General features: G+C 33.3%; 1 pseudogene; it reads left to right on the top strand.

Annotated features, from left to right (window-relative positions):
• The first annotated feature begins 7,463 nt into the window (after positions 1–7,463).
• Positions 7,464–7,971, top strand: LOC119529933 (annotated as a pseudogene).
• The last annotated feature ends 16,085 nt before the right edge of the window (positions 7,972–24,056 follow it).

The following is a 24,056-nucleotide window of genomic DNA, read 5'->3' as shown; positions in this document are numbered from 1 at the left end:
GGTCCACCTTCATCCCCGGGAGTCATATTCTGCATTGCCAGGGAGATTTACACCCTGGGGAGTTGGGTCCCATGTAGGGGGGAGGGCAGCAAGTTCACCTGTCGAGATGGCTCAGTTAGAGAGAGAGAGAGCCACATCTGAGCAACAAAGAGGTACTCAGGGGAAGACCCTTAGGCACCATTACATGCAAGTTTAGACTCTCCTTTGTGGTAATGAGCTTCATAAGGGCAAGTCCCGTGCTCGAGGGCTCAGCACATCAAACCACCAGTCCCAATTTTGTGACAACATCAACACTAGTACAGGTGAGGATGTCCAACACATCCGCACCTTCCCCCAGATCCTTGGGGCGGGGGAGGGGGAGGCTGTAAATATATTTTTTATTATCTGCCCAAATTACTCTGGGATGTGTCACTATTTCATTCCAGCCTATACTAACCTACCGTATCTCACTTTCTATTCAAAGTTCCATGCAATTGTGGTGTTTGAACAAATCGACTGTAGAGTTGTTCCGTTTAGAAAATTTAGATCCTGTACCAAATAGATATCTCTTCCCTTGGTCTCATATGGAAGTTGAAGTTTTAAAACACAATCAGTTTCAACCTTTACCCTTTGGCTTGGCTTGCCCTGGTCTTAACCAGACCTGCTTCATTCATATCACTAATTGAAGTCTGGGCTCTTTTTCAGCTTTTTTTTTTGACAGTGGCTGTGTGCACTAATACTGACATTCATATCTGCCGAGCTCTAGCTCTGAGTTTCAGGTGTCTTAGAGATATGCATTGTTCCAGAGAGCAATCAGGTTATACACTAGGGGGTCAGCATCTCAAAGTTTAGAGATAGGCATTAAAATTCAGGGATAGAGTTAACTGCCGTAAGAGCTTACAATCTAGGGACTATTACAATTATTATGTCCACGTTAGGCTATGTTCTAAGATTCAATTCTGAGTTTACACATTGTAGTTAGTCCATATTGGTGAGGCATCATCCCTCTCACCATGTTTTCTCCAACACTTTTACTTCTATATATATATTTTCCTACAATTTTATAGAGTTATATTCACATATCATACATTTATCCACAGTGTACAATCAGTTGTTCATGGTATCATCATAAAGTTGTACATTTATCACCACAATCAGCACTTGAACATACTGATTACTACAAGAAAAAATTGTGTTTTTTTTTTTAGCAATAAGAAAAAAATGATAAAAAGAAAAATAGCATGTCATACAATACAATATACTAGTAAGGACAGCAAATAACACCGCTACCAAGAATCCCGTATTCCTCCCCTATATCCCCCTTTCATATACATTTAGCATTGGCATATTGCCTTTGTTACATTTAATGGAGGTATATAAGCAATGTTCTTTTAATCCACTCTTGTGGGGCAGACCCATTGTGGGTGAGCTCTTTAGATTAGATTGTTTCCATGGAGATGTGACCAATCCAATTGTGTCTGGGACCTTTAGATTATTTCCATGGATATATGACCTTGTCCATTCAAGGTGGGTCTTAATTAGTTTACTAGCATCCTTTATGAACGGATAAAAGGCAGAGACATTCTGAAGAGAGCTCAGAGATAGTTAGAAAGAAAACACCCGGAGACATTTTGGAGATAGCCATTAAAACCAGAACCAGGAGAAAGCTAAGAAATGACATCCAGTTTGCCCCAGGGTAGCTAAGAGAGGATCTCTAGATGCTTAAATAGAAACAAACAAGGATTCACAGGAGCTGAGAGAGAGAGAAGCTCAGAAGCCCAAAGACATTTTAGAGAAAGCAACAGAAATAAGAAGCTACCCCAGAAGAGGCCTAGCAGACTACTGCCATATGCTTTCCCATGTGAGAGAGGAACCCCAGATGCCATCAGATTTTCTTCAGTGATGGTATCCTCTTGTTTATGCCTTAGTTTGGATATTTTCATTGACTTGTAACTGTAAATTTTTGAACTAATAAGCCCCCATTGTAAAAACCAATCAATTCCTGGTATATTGCACTTTGGCAGCTTTAACAAACTGGAAAAAAAGTTATTTCTGACATACAATAAAGAGCATATATTAAAAATCCACAGCTACCATTATATTAATGTTGAAAGAATGAAAGTCTTTCCCCTGAAGTCAGCAACAAGAAAAGTATGTCTTCTTTTTCCACTGCTATTGAATGCTGTACTGGCAGTTTCAGCCAGAGCAATAAGTCAAGAAAAAAAATTAACAGTATTAATATTTGAAAGGAAAAAGTAATGCTTTCTCTACTCACAGATGATTTTTTTAATATAGAAAATCCCAAAGCTACTAGTGTTAATAAATGAATTCATCAAAGTTGCAGGCTACAAGATTAACATGCAAAAATCAGTTGTGTTTCTATACACTAGCAAAGAACATTCCAAAATGGAAATTAAAAAAAGCAAACAAACAATTTCATTCACAAAAGCATCTGAAAGAATAAAATACATAAGGATAAATTTAGCCAAGGAGGTGAAGTTTTATAGAAGACTATAAAAGACTACTAAAATATATTAAAGACCTAAGCAAATTGCAAGACATCATGTATTCATGGATAGGAAGACTTAAAATTGCTAAAATGTCAACACCACCCACAACAATCTATAGATTCAACACAATTCCTATGAAAATTCTTGCAGCCTGTTTTACAGAAACAGAAAAGCTGACTCTCAAATTCTCATGGAATTATGAGGGGCCTCAAATAGCCAAATCATTATTGCAAAAGAAGAATAAGGTAAAGGTCTAATACTTCCTGATTTCAAAACTTACTACAATTCTATATTAATTAAGACAATTTGGTAGTGGCATAAAGATAGACACATAGACAAATGGAATAGAATTGACAGTTCAGCAATAAACCCATATATTTAAACCAACTGATTTCTGACAAGGGTTCCAAGTACATTAATTGGGGAAAAAGTGGTCTCTTCAACAAATGGTGCTGGGAAAACTGGAATTCCATAAACAAAAGAAGGATAGTAGACCCCTACCTCTTACCAAATACAGAAAGTAATTCTAAAAGGAGCAAGGACTTAAACATAAGAGCTAAAACCGTAAAAGTCTTAGAAGAAAAAAATATATGTGGAAACCATAATAACTTTGGATTTGGTAATGATTGCTTAGATAGACATACAAAAAATAAACAAAATAGACCTTATAAAAATGAAAACAAAACTTTTGTACATCAGAGGACATTATCAGGAAATTGGAAAGACAAACTCCAGAATGGGAGAGATTTGCTAACTATATATCTGATAAATGCTTAATATCCAAAATATGTAATGAACTGATACAATTCAATACCAAAAAGACAAACAAAATAATTTAAAAATGGGCAAAGGACTTGAATAGATGTTTCTCCAAAGAAGATATGCAAATGGCAAATAGCACATGAAAAGATGCTCAGCATCATTTGTCATTAGGGAAATGCAAACCAAACTTACATTGAGATACAAATTCACAATGTTTAGGATGGCAATAATAATAATAATCATAATCATAATACAATAATAATCACAGTAATAAACAGAAAATTAAAAGTTTTGGGGAAGATGCAGAGAAATTTGAACAATCACACATTGTTGATGGTATTGTAAAATGGTCCAGCTAATGTGGAAATCAACTTTTCTGTTCTTTAGATAGTTGAATATAGAATTACCATATGACTCAGCAATTCCACTTCTTTTTATATGTCACAAAGAATTGAAAGCAGGGATTCATACAGATATTTGTATACCAATGTTCATAGACGCTTATTCCTAGCCAAAATGGAGAAACAATCCAAGTGTCCATCAACAGATGAAAGAACAAAATGTGGTATAATTCACATAATGAAATCTTATTCAGCCATTAATAAGAAGTTATTATACATGCCATGCTGTTTTGAAGCTGTTATGTACCCAAGAAAAGTCATGTTTTTTTAATCCATATCTGTGTGTGAAGACCTACTGTGGGTGGGACATTTTGGATCTCATTCTGGTTTCTATTTGCATTTCCCTGATGGTTAGCAATGTTGCCTATCCTTTCATGTGCTCTCTAGCCATCCATTTATATCTCTTCTTTGGAGAAATGTCTATTCAAGTCTTTTGCCCATTTTTATTAGTTTGTTTGTCTTTTTGCTGTTAGGTCAAAGGATTTCTTTATGTATTCTGGATATTAAACATATATCAGATATGATTTCTAAATATTTTCTCCCATTGTGTAAGTTGACATTTTATTTTCATGATAAAGTCCTTTGAGGCAAAAAAGGTTTTAATTTTGATGAGGTTCCACTTATCTATTTTTTCTTTTGTTGCTTGTGCTTTGGGTGAAAAGTCAAAGAAAGAATTGCCTAATTCAAGGTCCTGAATGTGCTTCGCAACATTTTTTTTTTTTTTTTTTAGGAGTTTGATAGTTCTGGCCCTTATATTAAGTCTTTGATCCATTTTGAGTTGATTTTTGTATCAGGTGTGAGGTAGGGGCCCTCTTCTTTATTTTTGCAAATGGAGATTCAGTTTTCCCAGCACCATTTGTTGAAGACACTATTCTTCCCCATTGAGTTGGTCTTTGCCCCCTTGCCAAAAAGCAGTTGGCCATACATATGAGGGTTGTGCTCTCAATGTAATTCCATTGGTTAATATGTCTGCCTTTGTGGCAGTACCATACTCTTTTTTTTAATTCAGTTTTACTGAGATATATTCACATACCATACAGTCATCCAAAATGTGTAATCATTGTTCACAGTACCATCATATAGTTTTGCATTCATCACCACAATCAATTTTTGAACATTTTCATTACTCCAAATAAATAAAAATAAGAATAAAAAGGAAAGTAAAAAAGAACACCCAAAGCACCCTATCCCATCCAATCCCTCCTTATTATTCATTTAATTTTTTTCCTCATTTTTCGACTCATCTGTCCATACACTCTATAAAAGGACTGTGAGCTACAAGGTTTTCACAATCACATAGTCACACTCTGTAATCTATATGGTTATACAATCTTCAAGAATCAAAGCTACTGGGTTGCAGTTCAACAGTTTCAGGTATTTACTTCTAGCTATTCCAATACACTAAATACTAAAAGGGGATATCTACATAATGCATAAGAATAACCTCCAGAATGTCCTCTCAACTCCATTTGAAATAGCTCAGCCACTGAAACTTTTTTATTCTCTTCCTAAATTACTCTGGGATGTATCAGGGCTTTACACTAACCTAGTACTTTGCTCTTTTTTCTTTCTTTTTTTTTTTCTTTACTGTGGAATATAACATATATACATAAAAGTAATAATTTTCCAAGTGCAATTTAACAAGTAGTTATATAGGAAACTTCAAAGAATGTTATGGGTTACAATTCCACCATTTCAGTTTTTCCTTCTATTTATTATAATACCCTAGCAACTAATAAAAAGAAAATTATAGAAATTCAGTATTCAAAGTCCTTTGTTAAATTATATCTCATCTGTTGCTACCCCCTCCTCTAGTTTAATCATTTTTCCAATCTTCAGGGATGTCTGGCAGTGATCACCCTAGCTTGTTCATGTTGAAGAGGGTTGTTGACATTATGCAGAGTTGAGCTTAGAGAGAGAAAGTCCACATCTGAGCAACAAAAGAGGCTCTCTGGAGGTGACTCCTAGGGATAACTGTAGGTGAGCTTAGCCTCTGCTTTATAGTCATAACTTTCACAAGACCAAGCCTCAAGATCAAAGGCTTGCTAAGTAGGGTGTTCCTAACTGCACATAGCATATGTTCTGTTCTTGATAATCCATCAATATCTCATATTATCATCACTTAGTTGTACAGCCCTCATCACTCTCCATTTTAAAAAATTCTCGTGACCCAAAACACTCCATAGCTCTTTTCAGCCCTTAATTATTTGTCCCTACTATTTGTGTGGTACTAGTAAGGTAATCCTGTTAATTATAGTCCCTAGTATGCAATAGGTAAATTTTTTCTATATACCACCCTGTGTGAACTCTTTTTACTAGTGTCATACCTTAGAAGCATATCATGCAAACACTGTTTTATATTTGTAGAGCTGATCTGTGGGAAACATGCCTTTAAAGAACCCCTTTCAATCATGTTCACCTTCAATGCAGCTCTGATACCTATACTCCTATTAACAAACAATCATCACCCTATCCATCCCCATACCTTTAAATTAATCCTCATTAACATATCTGAACATATTAGGTTATCATTCCCCCTTCACATGCTCTTTTGATTACTGTGACTTTGTAATAAGTTTTAAGATTGGGAAGTGTGAGTCCTCCTACTTCGTTCTACTTTTTTAAATATGGCATTAACCATTTGAAGTTCCCTTGCCCTGCTATATAAATTTGATGATTGGCTTTTTGTGCAAAGAAGGTTGTTGGGAATTTGATTGGGATTATGTTGAATCTATAAATTGCTTTAGGTAGGATTGATATCTTAATGATATTTTTTAGTCTTCCATTCCATGAATATGGAATGTTCTTCCATTTATTTAGGTCTTCTTTTAGTAATGTTTTGTAGTTTCCTGTGTGTAAATCCTTTACATCCTTGGTTTGATTTATTCTTAGGTAGTTGATTCTTTTAATTGTTATTGTGAATGGAATTTTTTTTCTTGCTTTCTTCTTTTGATTGTTCATTGCTTGTGTATAGAAACTACTGATTTTGGGGTGTTGATCTTATAACCTGCCACTTTTCTGCTTTCATTTATTAGCTCTAAGAACTTTGTTGTGGACTTTTTTTGGTGGTGGGGGGGGATTTTCTGTATGTACAATCATATCTGCAAAGAGGGAAAGTGTTACTTCTTCTTTTCCTACTTGGATATCTTTTATTACTTTTTCTTGCTTAATTGCTCTGTCAAGTACTTCTGGTTAATGTGGAATAGCAGTCGTGACAGTGGACATCTTTGTCTTGTTCCTGATCTTAGGGGGAAAGCTTTCATTCTTTCATCATTAAGTAGGTTATTAACTTTAGGCATTTGCTTAGTACATTTTTATTAAGTTCAATCAAATTACCATAACCAATTCAGCTGAATATATGTCCACATAAATGGAAAAAATTAGTCAGAAGTATCATTCCTGGGTGTGAGTTCTCTTCTCTCCTTGGTAGTGATTATACAAAGGCAAATCAACTTTGATCTGACGGCAATGAAGAAATTCTGTAAAAATGAAACTCTAACTTGAAGCTCTTATCTGAATTAGTTGACCAGGAGAATTGTATTTCTAGAAACTAGCCATATGAAGATATAAAACACTGAAAGGGAAAGAAAAGGGTTGCTGTTTATATAAATATGAGATGGTCATTACAAATTCTTTTAGAAACAAGAGGGAAAATATGAGTTAACATTGCAAAAGTAAAGATTGCATGTAGGTGCCACTCCCTGGTGAGGGCTGTTCATGATGCTTCTGGGTCTCAAGCATTTTTCCCAGTTGTAGTCTTGAATTTGCCCAAAACAGAGGCAGTGGAGCTTGAGACTATTGCTGGTGTGAAATGACTGAGTACAAACTGGTGGTGGTTGGAGAAGGTGGTGTTGGGAAAAGTGCACTGACAATCCAGCTAATCCAGAACCACTTTGTAGATGAGTATGATCCTACATCAAGGTATCTTACCCAAAACAGGTGGTTATAGAAGGTACAGCCCAATAAGAGGAGTACAGTGCCATGAGAGACTAATACATGAGGACAGGCAAAGGCAAGTCATTTGCAGATATTAACCTCTAGAGGGAGCAGATTAAGTGAGTTAAAGATTCAGATGATGTACCTATGGTGCTGGTAGGAAACAAGTATGATTTGCCAACAAGGACAGTTGACACCAAACAAGCCCATGAACTGGCCAAGAATTATGGGATTCCATTTATTGAAACCTCAGCCAAAACCAGAGTGTCAAAGATGCCTTTTACACACCAGCAAGAGAAACACATCAATACAGAATTAAAAAATGCAACAGCAGTTAAAATGGGACTCAAGATTGTATGGAGTTGCCATGTGTGGTGATGTAACAAGATACTTATAAAGTTCTATCATCAGAAAAGGTCCACTTTCAAGCTGCACTGACATCTGGTCTTCACTTCCCTGGAGGAAAAGTAAGTATTCCTATTGCTATCTTCAGTCTCACAGAGAAATACAAAAGTGAATACTGACTTTTGAGTCTATCCTAGACTTCTCAACTTTCATGTAATTAAATCCAACTTTCACAACAAAGTGCCTTTTTCCCCAGAAGACTTCCTCTACAGTAGACTTCCTTTATGATACTTCAGTGGAATTGATGTCTCAAAAAACATGAAAATGAATGTCTGAGATATATTTACGATTAGTCTGTCCTTTGAAGTAAAGATATATCTATATGGTAGCAGATGCCACTTTTTACATGTATTAAGTTGGTCTTCCAGAGGCCTGTTTTTGGACTTTCCAAAGAGAAAGTGTAAACTGGAAACAATTAGGAATAATCTCACTTAATTTTTATCTAATCTCCACATCTTTTTTGTAGGTTACTACCTACAAAATATACATTATTTATTTCTTCCAGCTTACTGATAAACGTATGTTTGATGAACTTCCACTTGTATTCAAATTTGGGTCACACCAGGGAGCTCTACATTTGCAGGTGTTCATATATTGTAAAAAAGTCAGGTGCAGTTTTGCTTAATAGCTGTTATCAACTATTTTCAAGCCTCAAATGCAGTATATTAACAGACAAGTTACATTTTTCACTGCATATCATGGTATCTTGATGATGGAAATAACTATCGCCCTCAATCTTCTCCTCATCCCACCCTGTGCCCCTCACCCTGCATCAATGGGTACTTGATTATTTCATTTGGGTAAACTATGGTGCTATTGAATCAGGGTCACAGTTTTAAAACTTGAACAAGCCAATTAGCATCACAGAGAGAGAAATTCTTCCACATTAGCACATTGCAGCAGTAATTCCAGTTAGTAGTTTTTGCAGATGCATGCTGTAGGCCCTGCAAGGAAAGAGGTCACTTATCACAAATCCTTCACCATGACTTGCTATACTAAGGAATGTCAGTTTAGAATTCTTTATGAATAAAGTATTTAGACCTATTTTAAGCCATGTAGAATTTCTAAATCAAGCCAATAGTTTTTCGTGTTAAATACTTTTTTGAAAGTGAGAATGCCTCAACTCAAAATTAAAAAATTTTTCTTTATACATAATGCTCTCTGAAGTATTTAAAACAGAAATTTAAATAATTAGTCTATGCATACTAGATAACCAAAGCTGATGAGTTTGTTCAAAATAAGTAGTCTTTGAATTGAAATTGCTGTTTGAGAAAGGAATAGAAAATGTAAAATAGATTTAGATAACTTTTCATAAAAGAATAATTCCAAATGGCCACTCTCTGTTCTGATCTTCTAATTCTAAATACTTACTGAAGTCCTCCATCTTATAGTATGAATCTTCATTTGATAAGCAAACTCCATATTACCTTGAAAGGAATTCAGAAGAGGGGTAGAAACATACTGTGCCCAGAGTACGGTAAACCCAGAGTTGTGCTCCTTAGTGCTGATTCTGGGAGCTTTCACAGTAGTGTCATCACCTATAAACAGAAATTCTTTATTTCTGCTCCTTTTGGAGCAGTGCTCTGATGTTTTCCTGAGGCTTAACTGAGGTTTATCACCTCAACCAATCTTCTTTAAATTGTCTGCATTACTGGTAGCCTGACTTTTCCTAAAAAGTCTATTTAATGTCAAATTAAGGAGAAAGAGATAGTTGCTCATTTCAGGCTCTTGTGCCCATATCTCCTTATAGTTTTCTCAAGTATGTTCTAAGCACAGAAATATCTAAATAGGGTCAAAAGTCAGATTTGAAAATGTTCTTTTATTATCATCTTAAGAAGTGAAACTTAGGTGTGAGTTCTGGCACAATAGTGTGACAAATCTATAGTTTAAAAAAGAACTGAATAACTTCAGTTATGGTGGTATAAGATGTGGTGCTTTGAATATGTTTGTGATTGCTGAAAACAATGTTAGGTTACCTCAAAATCTGAAAATCTCTTTCCCCAAGTTAAGTGCCTGGCCAGCTGTCATAAATTACATATTCCTTTATGTATTTTTATTTTTTAAGGTTGAAAGTTAAATAGTAAAAGTAAGATGTTCTGTCTATCTAAAGGCTACCATAACTCATCTATATATGAATCTATTAAGTGTTGTTTTACTCAAAGCTTACTACAGAATGCTACTGGTAATAAAATATCATACTTATTACAATTAGCACTTTAGGAGTATAATAGGTAAAACTAATCACAATGTTATTTTAGTGGGCCCCACAGTCTTTCACCATCCTTTCAACTGCTGTGAGATTTTTGTCTTGACCTGAAAGCAAGGACAGAGAAAAACTTTAGAGAGATATTTTGGGTTTTCCCCATTCCAGAATTTGTGAGCATAATCATATTTTGCTTCACATGTAGAGTCATGAACACATTAACTGGCAGCTACAACTGAAAACCAAAAATGGTGCATTCTGCTTCCTGTAATTCATCTTTGCTAATAAATTACAAGAATTGAGGATATTAATTAAGGAAAATATTTTAATTGGGTGGTTGCTCTAAGCAAGGGACCATAATTCTTGTACATTAATTTTCATCTTTGCTAAGTTTCTTTAAGCAGTCTAACAGACCACAAAATTATTTTAAGATATTTTGTTTTCTATAAGAATTCTTTTAAAAGTGTTCTCATTATCTGAGTAGTTGTGAATATATTTCAAAATTTGATATGATTTTAAAAAGCCTAGGAAGCAATTATATGAACTCTATTCTGGAGTGGGAGGAGGCTCTCAATGGAACTTATATAACTTTTATATGTCTGTGCCATCAATATAGGTAAAATATCAATTGTGCAATTCTGCTGTTTAAACAGGAACTATTGACCTCCTTGGCCCTAAATAAAAGGGCTGATATTTTAAGTTGACTATTTTATTGTAAATTAATCCACTCTGATTTTTTTTTTAATTTGGTTGAATATTTTTCTTGTTAAATGATTTTTAAAAAATAAAAACTGGAAGTTCTTTGCTTATTCATAAAAAAAGATTGCATGTAAGAAAATTGTAACAAGGGTGAAAGTCAAAAATTATTTTTTAGACTAGTATTGTTGTCAAACATAAGAGTATCATAGGGTGAGACAGCTACTCAACAGCTAAACAAAAACACAAAGCTGAATTTATTTCTTACTTAAGTAAGGGATAGCTATGATAGTTGGGCACAATTTCTCAAGCAAAGAGGGAAATAATCTTATATAGGTCTTTTGGGGAATCTTGGGTTCAGGAATTGGTAGACTTTCAGAGGCAGGATGGGTTGATGTCAGTTTTAACACTATGGTAACTCTGAAATGATTGTTGTTAATTGACTGCTTTCAGGTTTGGTTTTCTTGGAGTCTATACATTGCTGCTGATTGATTAAATAGGTTTAAGATATGTTCTGGTGATTTTCTGTTGTTCTGGAAAAAGACTGATTATTTTGTAGCCATGTTAAAATAAATAATCACCACAAACATTCTTAAACCTATTTTATTATTATTTTTGATAATAACAATGGTCTTACTAGTGACTAGGAAAAAATTTATGTGATAACTAAATTTTTATATATTTAGTTTAAAAAAACATCAACAATGAACAGAATACTTACTAATAAGTCTGACAAAAGTTGTGAAAGTCTTGCACAATGAAATTTATAAGACACTGCTGAGAGAAATTAAAGAAGACCTAAATAAATGGATAGATACACTTTGTTCATGGGTCAGAATACTTAATATGCTTAAGGTATCAATTCTCCCTAAGTTGAACTATGGAGTCAATGATACTCTAATCAAAATTCTGGTTGATATTTTAGAGAAATTGACAAGCTTATTCTAAATTTCAGATGGAAATTAAAAGAACCTAGAATTGCTTAAACAGCTTTGAAAAACAAGAACAAACTGGAGAATTTCTATCTGAATTGAAGTTACCATAATCAAGTATTGCTGTAAAGATAGACAAATAGATTAAAGGAACAGAGTAGAGGTGCCAGAAATAGAGGTGCCAGAGTAGAGGTGCCAGAAAAGATCCATAACTTGCAACATAATAAAAACTAAGTCAAAATGGATCACAGACCTAAATGTAAAACCTACAACTGGAAAACTTAGCTCAAAACACTTGTGACCATGGGTTAGGAAATGCCAAAAATATGATTCATGAAAGGATAAATTGACAAACGACTTCATCAAAATTAAAACTTCTCATCTTCAAAGGTGTCTCTCAAGAGAAGTTACAGGTGAGCAACAGATATGGAAAAAAGTATTTACAAAAGATAGAAATGACTCACAGGTATGAATTTGTTAAAGAATCTGGAAAATATGAAGAACTCCCAGAAATCAATGAAAAGAAAACAACTCAATTTTAAAAATGGACAAAAGTTTTGAACAGACACTTCATCAAAGAAGATATGCAAATAGGAAATAATTATGTGGAAAGGTTCTCAACATCATAACCATTGGAGAAATTAAAATTTAAACCACTATGAAATACCACAACACATCTATTAAAAAAGACCAGTTATACCAATTGTTGATGAGGGTATGGAGTAACTGGAACTCTAATGCACTGCTGTTAGGAATGTAAAATGGCACACCCACTTTGAAAAACAATATGAGTTTCTTAGAAAGTTCAAAATACACTTACTATATGATCCAGCCATTCCACTCCTAGGTATTTACTCAAGAGAAATGAAAGCATATGGTCACATAAGACTTGTACATGTATGTTCATGGCAGCTTTGTTTTAAATAACCCAAAAGTGGAAACAACCCAAATGTCTATCAAGATTTGGATAAGCAAAGGATAACAAACAAGTCATACAACTATTTCCATACAAATAGAATTTTAAGCAATAAAACTGAGTGAAATACTCTTACATGTTACAAATATCTTAATAATTATGCTGAGTTAAAGAAGACAGAGCAGACATTTTATAAATTTCCAGGAAAAATTAGCTTATATATAATGAAGGAAAGTAGATTATCTGTTGCCTGGGGAGGGGTTGATGGGAGAAAGAGAAAGAATTACGAAGGGCAGGACAAAACTTTTAGGGGCCATGAAATGTGTTATCTTGATTGTGGGTTTCATGGCTGTAGACATATAGTCAATCTTATCGCATTATACATTTTATGTGCAGTTTATTACATATTCACTATATCTTAATAAATCTGTGCTTCTATATATATGTGTGTGTGTGTATGTGCTTATATATGCATATAACATTGTGCCACAGCCTAATGGTAAAAAAGTGGAGTGTTGTTAGACTATGATATCATAGGTACTCCTTGACATCATATTTGGAATTCTTGCTGGAAAAAATACTATCCCTTAAAAGATTTTTTCTCTTCTTCTAGAGGCCATGGGGTCCATAAATAGCTCAACATATGGTAGGAAGAAAGCATTCTTCCCTCTTCATACAGGTTGGAAATACTTGCATAAAACATCGTTGATACATAGAATGTTTTAAAATGTGTTAAATCTAACTCGCTTGTTTTAACTACAAAATTCAAATGAAGCACAGTCATTATAATACCTCAAGTCATTAATACCACAAGTTTCAGCTGAAATTCCTATTCTAGATTTTGGTCATTATAGAGTACTATTAATATATTACATCCATAGAACCAAGGTTTAAGAACATATTAAAAATTAATCCCTCATAATAGAATGGCAAGAAATACTATTTCTAATTTATGTTGCAAAACATTAAACATGGCCTCAGAAACACTTTGCAGACAGTTTAGAGGCTAAATTGCTGGTCATTATGAGAGGAGAAATTTAAAAACATTCTATTATAAATGCTGTTTGTAATTTTTAAAATAAATTAATGCTGTAATGAGGCGCCTGGGTCATCATGAATGCACAAGCTCATTCACGTCTGCTATAGACTGCAGGAGCCCTGGATCCTGAATAGCACGAATGAGCAGGGCTTGGACAGGTGGACCCTCTCCCCTCTTTATTGTCCCCTTATGCCAGTTGGGAAGATTCACTTCTTTTTTAATTGTAGGTTTCCTTTATGGTTTAATGGATCTATTGATAGCTAATTCATGCTAAATTTATCATTAAAATCAGAAGACTTTAGGAGGAATACATAGTTTTGATGGAATTACAAGGACTTGGACTTAAGAGTGGCAGTTTTTAATTCTCAGAGGAAAATCTGTTTACTTTTCTAATTCCCTTATGCCATTTATTTTTTAACTTAGAAGAAAAATAAAAAGAAAGTAGTTAGTAATGGTATTACATTGGCTGGTGTAAAATGTCTTTTAATATCTCTTTCCAAGAAATCTTCCTGACATTATTTATTGACATAATGTTTCTATTAAAATGTCTCTCTCTGTTATCTTTGTAGATTCTGTAGTAATGAAACCTGAAGAATCTGAAGTGATGAAACCTCTGACACAGTCCTCATATTATTAATTTGTGCCCTCTTTTTTTTATTCCTAGGAAGACTGGATAGTGGTTTATCCATTTTATTGATCTCAAAGAATCAACTTTTAGAATCATTTTTTTTTAATTGTTTTCATTGATTTTTGTTCTGATCTTTATTATTTCTGTCCTTCTGTGATTTTGGGGTTCAATTGCTCCTCTTTTTTCTAGATTGTTGTAGTCACTGAAATGAGACCTTTCTTCTTTTCTAATATAGCATTTACAGCTATAAATTTCTCCTCTAAATATTTCTTTTGTGGCATTCCTAACATTTTGCTATGTTGCTTTTTCATTCAGTTCAAAATACTTTCTAATTTCCCTTTTGATTTCTACTTTGACCTATGGGTTATTTACAATTGTATTATTTGGTTTTCAAATATTTGGGGATTTTCCAGAGATCTTTCTGTTATTAATTACAATTTAATTATATTGTTGTTAGATAGCATTCCTTGCATAACTTAGATCTGTTTAAATTTTTGAAACATGATTGTGGTCTATCTTGATAAATATTCCATGTGAGCTTGAAAAGTGTAATTTTTCTGTTGTTCTTAGATGGAGTGTTCTATAAATATATAATATTTCTCAAGTCTTCTATAATGTTACTGATTTTCTGCCTGCTTGTTTTTTCAATTGTTAACAGAAGGGTATTGCCATCTTTAATTGGAGTGGTGGATTTTTTTTTCTTGCAGTGTTATCCATTTTTGCCCCATGTTTATTGAAGCTCTATTAGTTGCATAAATGTATAGAAATGTTATGTCCTCCAGATAAATTGACACTTATTCTGAAATAACCTTCTTTTTCTCTGGTAAAATTCTTTGTTCTGAATATACTCTGATATTAATAAGGCTATTCTAGCTTTTTAAAATTTGGGTTAGCTTAGGAAATAATTTTCCATCCTTTGAGTTTTAATCAAATTTTGTTAAATAGCATATGGTTGGATGTTCTTTTAAATCTATTTAGGTGCTTAGATCATTAATCATTTACATTTAGTATGATTATTGAAATTGCTAGTTTTATGTGTATGTTGCCATTTCTTTTTCATTTGTCCCATTTGGTATTTGTTTGATTTTTCTAAGTTTTTATAGTGTGTAATTTGTAATGATTCCATTTCACCTACTTTGTTGGATTAAGATGTGTATATTTATTCCATTTATTTTTATCCTTACAGTAAATTTATAGTATACATCATTAATGTAGCGCAGTCTACACCAAGATGCCTAACAGTTCTTACAGAGTGTAAGAAACTTACAAGTGCATAATTCCATTTCTTCTCTCCTAAGCATGATGCTGTGATTGTTGTATATTTACTTATCATAATTTGTAATCCACATAGTACATTATTACTTTTGTTAAACAATTTTAGTTTAAGGATATTTAAATAGGAAAGGAATCTTATATGACCCATGTAGTTACCATCACTAGTGCTCTTTGTACTTGTGTGTGTGTGTGTGTGTGTGTGTGTGTATACATATATATATGATTTTTTCTTCTGCCTGAGGGACTTCCTTAAACATTTCATATAGTGAGGGTCTGCTCTCAGAGTTTATGTATCTAAAAAGTCCTTGTTTTGCTTTTGTTTTCAAAAGATATTTCTCCTGGATATAAAATTCTAGATTGGCATTTTTTTTTCTTTTAGTACATTAAAAATGATGCCCTACTAGCTTCTTGCTTACATTGTTTCTGATGACAAATTTGCTGTCATCCTTATTCTTGCTTCCTTTCTGGAGAGCGTGCCTTTTTTTCTCTGGCTACCTTACTGTTTTTTATTTCATATTGGTTTTGAACAGTTTATGATATGCCTTGCTGTAGTTTATCTATTTTTATTTAAGGACCATTGAGCTTTTTGGGTCTGTGGGTTTATAGTTTTAAGTCAATTTGGAAAAATATTCCCATTATTTCCTCAAGTATTTTTTCCATTCCATCCCCCAAATTTGGGTACTCCAATTATACTCGTATTAGGCTGCTTAAAGTTGTCCTACAGCTCACTGATGCCTTGTTCATTTTCTTTAATTCTTTTCTCTCTGTGTAATTAATTTTGTATAGATTCTATTATTACATATTCAAATCCATTAATTTTTTCTTCTTCAATGTTTAATCAGCCATTAATCCCACCCAATATATTTTCTACTTCATACATTTAGTTTTAATCTTTGACTGTATGTATTCTAGAAAATTATATCTACATACATATATCCATATATCATATTATATAGTTTGTATTTTATATTCTACAATCTGCATTCTATATTGTACATTGCTGTCTCATCTCTATTTTTCCAACATAGGAATATAGTCACAGTAATCATTTAAATTTCCTTGCCTGCTAATTCCAATAGCTCTTTAATTTTTGGATCAGTTTTCTCCTCATTAGGGGTCACATTTTTCCTGCTTCTTTGCAAGCTTTGCAAGTTTTGGTTTTGTGGCAGACTATGACATTTTCCTTTTGGGTGTCTCATATTTTTGTTTCTATAAGTATTCTTGAATTATGTGGGACCCCTTCATAGATCTATGCCCTATCCAATATGCTAATATTAAACACAGGTCACTATTGAGCACTTGAAATGTGGTTAGTCTGAATTTGAGATGGGTTATAAGTATAAAGTACATGTTAGATTTCAAAAATGTAGTATCAAAATGATTGCATGTTGAAATAATATATTTTTTGTGTTAATTAAAATATGATTGAAAAATAATTTCAATGATTTCTGCTTTTTAAAATGTGTCTACTCTACTAGAAAATTTTAAAATACATATGTACTTCATATTTTTGACTCACATTTATTCAGCACTGGTTTTAAGACAGGTTAACAAGCTTTTTCTGTATAGTCAGATAGTAAATATTGTAGGCTTTGTGGTTCACATATTCTTTTGTTTTTTTTTTGTCTCTTAAAACACCTTAAAAACACAAAAAACATTTTAGCTTGTGGACCAAAAAAAACAGGGCACATGGAAGATATGGCCTGTTGACTGTAGTTTTCCAATCCCTGGATTCTTCCACTTATGAAGGCACATAAAACTGGGCTGACAAAATTAAGAGAAAATTTCATTTCATGTGATTTAAAATCATATCAATCAGATTATTTTTTTCTGAGAAAATTTGAAAGGGGTATTTGAAGGCTATCTGCTGAAGGGGAATTCAAATAATAATATGTAAAAATTATATTGCACTTAGTGTTGGCCTGACTTCTAAGGATTTTATTCCTTTAATAACATACTTATTAAGGAATACTAATCTCCATAAGGAGATATTATGCACTGCTATCCTATAATCACAAAGGAAAATTTAATAAGTTTCCAGCAAAATAGAGATATTATGAGATAGCACTGTGGGCAAGGGCTTCAACCTCTGCAGGGTATCCATACTACCATTGTTAGAGGAAACAAGAACTGATGAGTATTTCAGACCTTCCTTGTGGAGCTCCAGTTTCTGCATGTCAGTTCCTGCTTGCTCCTGAGCTCCCCTGCTTCACAACCATCTAACATTCCCTACTGAGAGCATTATGGATTGCAAGTTCCAGCACTGAACATGAAGACAAAAAAGCCTTATATAGATTGCTTAACCGCAATATGGATTTGCAAAAGGGATGTGGTCTTATTCTATATGTATGTATGTTTATATATGTAGAAATCTATACCTATATGTTTATTAGCTGTTTGGTTTTCTGTTCCTTGAGTAGCCCATTCTCTTTTTAGATATTTTATATTATCAATTTTGGTTTCTTCTTTATATCATGGATTTTTAACAGGGTGTCTCTTTATATCTAAGTAATTACTATTTTTTTCTACTTTACTGTTTTTAAAAATTTTACTGGATCAAAATTAGAGAATATAATCCATAATATCTCTATTTTGCTGGAAACATTAAATTTTCCTTTGTGACCATAGGACAGCAGTGCATAATATCTCCTTATGGAGATTAGTATTCTTTTAATAAGTATGTTAAATTGAGCTTGTTGATTGTATGTTTTCTATGCTTATTTTTGGTCTGATTAACATGTCAAAGTCTAAAAGTAGTCTATTAAGAGCTGCCACTATAATTGTGCTGTTAGTGCACTGGCCTTTTATTTCCAGGGGCTTTTTATTGACCTTATGACTAAAATATTTGATGCTTAAAAGATTATGGTTGGTATACTTTCTGCATATCCATTTTATTCTTGAATATTTTTCCTCTGCACTTTTTAATGCTTTTGACCTTCAAATAATCTTTCCTGATATTAGTGTTTTTATTCTGCTTATACTTGTGTTAATTTGGTTTATCTTTGCTTATTCCTTTATTTTCAACTTTTTCTTAGTGCTTAAAGCTACTTGTAAACAAATATAAATGAATTTTGATTTTTTTTTACCCCAGTCTAACAATGTATAATTTTTATAGTTTATAGCCTATTTAGATTTTGTCTAATAATAGAATAATTGGTTTCATTTTTTCCATCCTTTCTGTGTATTTATCTTACCTTACTTTTTGTCATTTTCTCTTTTTCTCCTCATTTTATTTTTGCTGGCTTGTTCAAACTCCTATTCATTCCTTTTCCCATTTTAATTTGGAAATCTATTCTGCAAATAGTTACCTTAACTTTCCTAATCAAACTACACTTATCCATTATGATATGTAAATAAAACAGCAAGTTTATTTCACTTTCCTCTTCTCCCTTCCTATATGAGAACTTTTAATTATTTTACTTTCCCACCTTCATTGTTTCTTGCCCTCCCCACTCCTCCTTTCTCCTTCCTGCCTGTCAGATTTTGTTGAGAGAATTTAAAACTTTAAAATCTAGGCTATAATTAGGTGTCCCTTTGCACTGTTTCATTTTCAAGAAATGTTAGTCTGTGGGCTAGAGGATGTTAGATTATGCTTTAATAACAAGTAACCCTAAAATACCAGTGTCTTAAAACAACAAAAGTTTATTTATTTTTCAAGAAAAGTCTACCGCAAGTCTGGGTGACTTCCAGTGCTGCTGGCCTCCGTGAGATGCTGCATCTCACATCCGCACACTAGAATGGAGCATGGCAATTAACTGTTTCTCCATGGAAGTGGCACAGATCACTTCCACTCGCATGTCAAAGCAAGTCACATGCCATGTCTGACAAAACGGTTCAGAAAGCAGAGTCCATCTAAAAGCCCCAAAGGAAAAGAGAACTGGTTATTGGTGAATAGCAGTAATATCTGATATATTTACTTAAATCTTACTTTTCAAATTCCTAATCACATTTAGCCATATAATTTAACAGTGTTTACAAAGATTCTTTTGTTATCAAATATTTCTTAATTCTTTCTTTCCCAGTTAAAACATAATTCTGATTTTATTTAGTAAAATTACTTCACCTGTTCTTTTCCTCAGATTAGGTACATGGATCATATAATTTCTGAACCCTTAATAACAAAAGACGTGTTTTTCTTTCTTTCTTTCTTTTTTATTTTTATTTTAATTTTTCCTGGGAGGTGAGTAACATTTTGGTTAAGCTTAGGCTCTTTGAAACACAATATTTACCCTTTCAATAGATTATAGATATTATTCCATATCTTCTAGTTTCCAATGTGGCAGTTGAGTTGCTTATAATAATCAGTTTCTTTTTCTTTTTTTTACTAACTGTTCTTTCTGTAAACTTGTAAGGTTTGCTCTTCATTATTGGTATACAGATTTTTTTCAAGATAGTTTTGGCTATGGGGGACCCCTTACCCTTCCATATAAATTTAATGATTTGCTTTTCTATTTCTGCAAAAAGGCTGCTGGAATTTTGTTTGGGATTGCATTGGATCTGTAAATTACTTTGGGTAGAACTGACATCTTAATGTTGTTTAATCTTTCAGCCCATGGACACAGAATGTCCTTCCATTTATTTAGATCTCCTTTGACTTCTTGCAGCAATGTTTGTAATTTTCCATGTACTAATCTTTTACATCCTCGGTTAAATTTACTCATAGATATTTTATTTTTTAATTTGCTATTGCAAGCAGTATTTTTTCTTGATTTCCTCTTAAGATGGTTCATCACTATTGTAAAGAAATGCTACTGATGCTTGCAAGTTGACATTGACCCCCTCCATCTCACTAAATTTTTTTATTAGCTTTAGTAGAATTTTTGTGGATTTGTCAGGATTTTCTTATATACAGGATCATGTCATCTGCAATAGGGAAAGTTTTACTTATTCTTTTCCAATCTAGATGCTTTTATTTCTTTTTCTTGCCTAATTGCTCTGGCTAGAATTTCCATTACAATTCTGAATAACAGAGGATCTTCCTGATCTTAGAGGGAAAGCTTTCATTATTTCACCAGTGGATATGTTAGCTGTGGGTTTCTCATATATGCCCTTTATCAGGTTGAGAAAGTTTCCTTCTAATCATAGTTTTCTAAGTGTTTTTATCCAAAGGGGTGCTGGATTTTTACAAATGTGTTTTCTGTGTCAATTGAGATGATCTAACGGTTTTTTCTTTCATTCCATGAATGTGGTATATTACATTAATTTATTTCCTCACTTCTTGTTAAATTGAAACTTTTATTAGTATACAGTTACCATATTTGTCCCTCATAAGAATTTTTGACTTGAAGTTGATTTTATCTGATATTACCTAGCTACTCCAGCTTTCTTTTAGTTACTATTTACATGGTCTATTTTTTTTCCTCATTATTTCACTTTCAACCTACTTCCATCTTTGAATTCAAGGTGAGATTTTTCTTATGACTGTTTCATACTTTTTTATCCATTCTGCCAATCTCTGCCTTTTGACTGGACAGTTTAATCCATTTACATTTAAAGTAAGTAATGATAATTTATAACTTTCCTCTGCCATTTTGCTGTTTGGCTTTTGTAAATCTTTTACCATTTTTGTTCCTCAATTTTTCCATTAATATCTGCTTTTATATGCATTTGATTTTTTTGTTGTGTACCATTTTGAGGCCCTACTCCTTTCTTTCTGTATATATTTTTCACATATTTTATTTTTAGTTACCATGGGGTTTAAATTTAACATCCTAAATCTGTAACACTCACATTTGATTTGATACCATATTAGTTTCCATTGCATACACATGCACTCTTCCTGTATCCTGCTGTCCCCTCAGTTTTTTGTTGTATTTGTTACAAATTATATCTTTATACATATGTCTAAAACCATAGACTTAAAATTAGTTTTCATGCATTTGCATTTCAGAACCTGTAGGAAGTAAAAAGTTGAGTTATATATTAAAAAATACAATACAATACTACTGGCATTTATAATCACCCATGCAGTTACCAATTGTTAGGTCTTCATTTCTTTAGCATTGCTTGCAGGGAAGATCCAGTGAGGGTGATGAACTCCTTCAGCTTTTTTTCAACTGAGAATGTCTTGATCTCTCCCTTATTTTTGTTTTTCTGTATATAGAATTGTTGGTTGTCAAATTTTTGCTTTCAGCACCTTAAATTTGTCATCCCACTGCCACCTTGCCTTCATGATTTCCTATAAGAAACCAGCAATTTATTTTATTGGGACTCCTTTGTCTTTATAACATTTTGTTTTTGTCTTGCAGCTTTCAGAACTCTCTCCTTGCCCTTGGAATTTGACCATTTGACTACTATGTTTCTGGACATGTTTCTCTTTGAGTTTATCCTGTTTGTGGTTCACTGGGTTCTTGAATGTGCATATTCATGTTTTTTTGTTAAATTTGGGAAGTAATTTATCATTATTTCATTGAATATTCCTTCTGTCCCTTTCCTTCTCCTTCTAGGATTCCCATAATGCATCAGTATTCTTGATGGTGTCCCATTGGTCTCTTATGCTCTGTTTGCATTTTAAAATTATTTTCTTTTCTGCTCCTCAACCTAACTCATTTTGAATGTCTTGTCTTGGAGTTCCCTGATTCTTTTATTCACCAACTCCAATCTGCTGTTGAAATCCTCTAGGGTATACTTCATTCCCAATATTATGGTCTTCAACTCCATTTCTGTTTGGTTTCTTTAAAAAAATTCTCTCTCTTTATTGAGAGCCTAATATTGTTCATTCATTGTTTCCCTCATATCCTTTAGTTATTTTTCTGTGTTTTCTTTTATCATCTTGAGCATATTGAAGATCATTTCTTTAAAAGACTTTGCCTGCTTGTCCAAAGTCTGGTCTTCTTCATTGATGGTTTTTAGATTTTATCTTGTTACTTTGGATTGGCCGTCATTTCCTGTTTCTTTGTTTGTCTTATAATCTTCCTGTTGCACACAGTACACTTAATATTTTAAAGTATTGTTTCTGGGATTTAGTCTCTGAGGTATCTGTTCCTTAAGTTTGTACTCAGCTAGTAACATGACAGAGATTTCCTTGAATGCAAAGAGCTAACAAAACCACAAAAAGGCAAAAATCATTGTTCACAGTCTTTGCAAATTGGTTATACTTTGACTGGTATTCTCCTTCACAGTTTAGCTTTCCTATCAAAAATAACAAGATAAGGGAAATGCGAAGGTCAGTTTCTCTCTGTTTTTTTTTTTTTTTCTTTTCCTTTTCTTTCCTTTTTTTTTTTGAGACTGCATCTTTTCCTAGGCTTGTGTTACTCATAGCCTTAGAATTTCCCCCATTTAGAGGAATTCCACTGTATACTCTTCACACTATGAAATAGTCTTCTTCCCTCTGGGGTGCTGTATTTTCCTAAAGCTGGTAATCCTTTGCTCCAGGTCATTTTAACTTAATTGTTTCTTACACTGCTTGGCTGTCAGCAAGCAGCTTCTGCCTGCAGGGTAAGTTCTGGGAGGGATAGCCAGAAGTGAGTTTACTGGTTCATCTTTCAGACCACCACCAGATAGACTGACACCAACATATAGGCACTGAAGTATGCTCATAGGAGTCATTCTGATCCTTCTAAAACTGGGCCAGGAACCCACAATGGGAGTGCAATCTGGCTTCATCCTGTCCTGGGTCCAGCATGGGTGCTCTAAGCTTCTGTTCTAATTTTTTAAAGCTGAATTTTCTTTATTGCCTAGCTACTGCAATGTTTTAATCATTTTCTGGAATTCTGAGAGAGATAGTTCTGCCACTTTTAGATATTCAAAGATTCGTAGGAGAGTGGCACCCTGGAGCATCTTACTTCACCATCTTGGTCTCCTCTGTAATTCTCTTAAATATCTTTCCTAGTTGCAGTAGTTCAGGGTGTTTCTGATCAATAATTTCATGCCCAGTGTAGTATGGGCTGTAAAATATAGGACAGATGAAACTCAATCCTGGAACTTTGGACATCAGCTTGAGGAATCATGAGATAGATACCATTTTAATATTTTTGAATTATGGAATTATAGGTGGCAACTGAATTTCCCTTTTAATGAGATCATCTGTATTTCATTCATTCATGTGTATGTGTGTGTGTGTAGATGTGTAAATTTCTATGTGAGACATTCTTCTCATTTTCTACTTGGAAGTGAATGCAATGTTCTCTGTTTCTTTCAAAAATCTACTTAAATTTTTCCCATGAGATGCATGTCTTTGTTTAGATTTATATATATTAGAGAGAGATAATAGGTAGATACAATCAACCACTGCAATTGGAAATGTTTATGGGAAATTATTAAGATGAATCTCAATAGTAAACTGAGAATATGGTAGTTTCTGTCATTTAGATTTGTCTTTTGACTCACCCCCAACTTAGTCCTCTAGAATTCAGAGAAGTTATAACTAAAATTA

The sequence above is a fragment of the Choloepus didactylus genome, chromosome 1 (assembly GCF_015220235.1).
Source record: "Choloepus didactylus isolate mChoDid1 chromosome 1, mChoDid1.pri, whole genome shotgun sequence".
Taxonomy (NCBI): Eukaryota; Metazoa; Chordata; class Mammalia; order Pilosa; family Megalonychidae; genus Choloepus; species Choloepus didactylus.
This window is presented reverse-complemented; position numbering and strand designations above follow the sequence as displayed.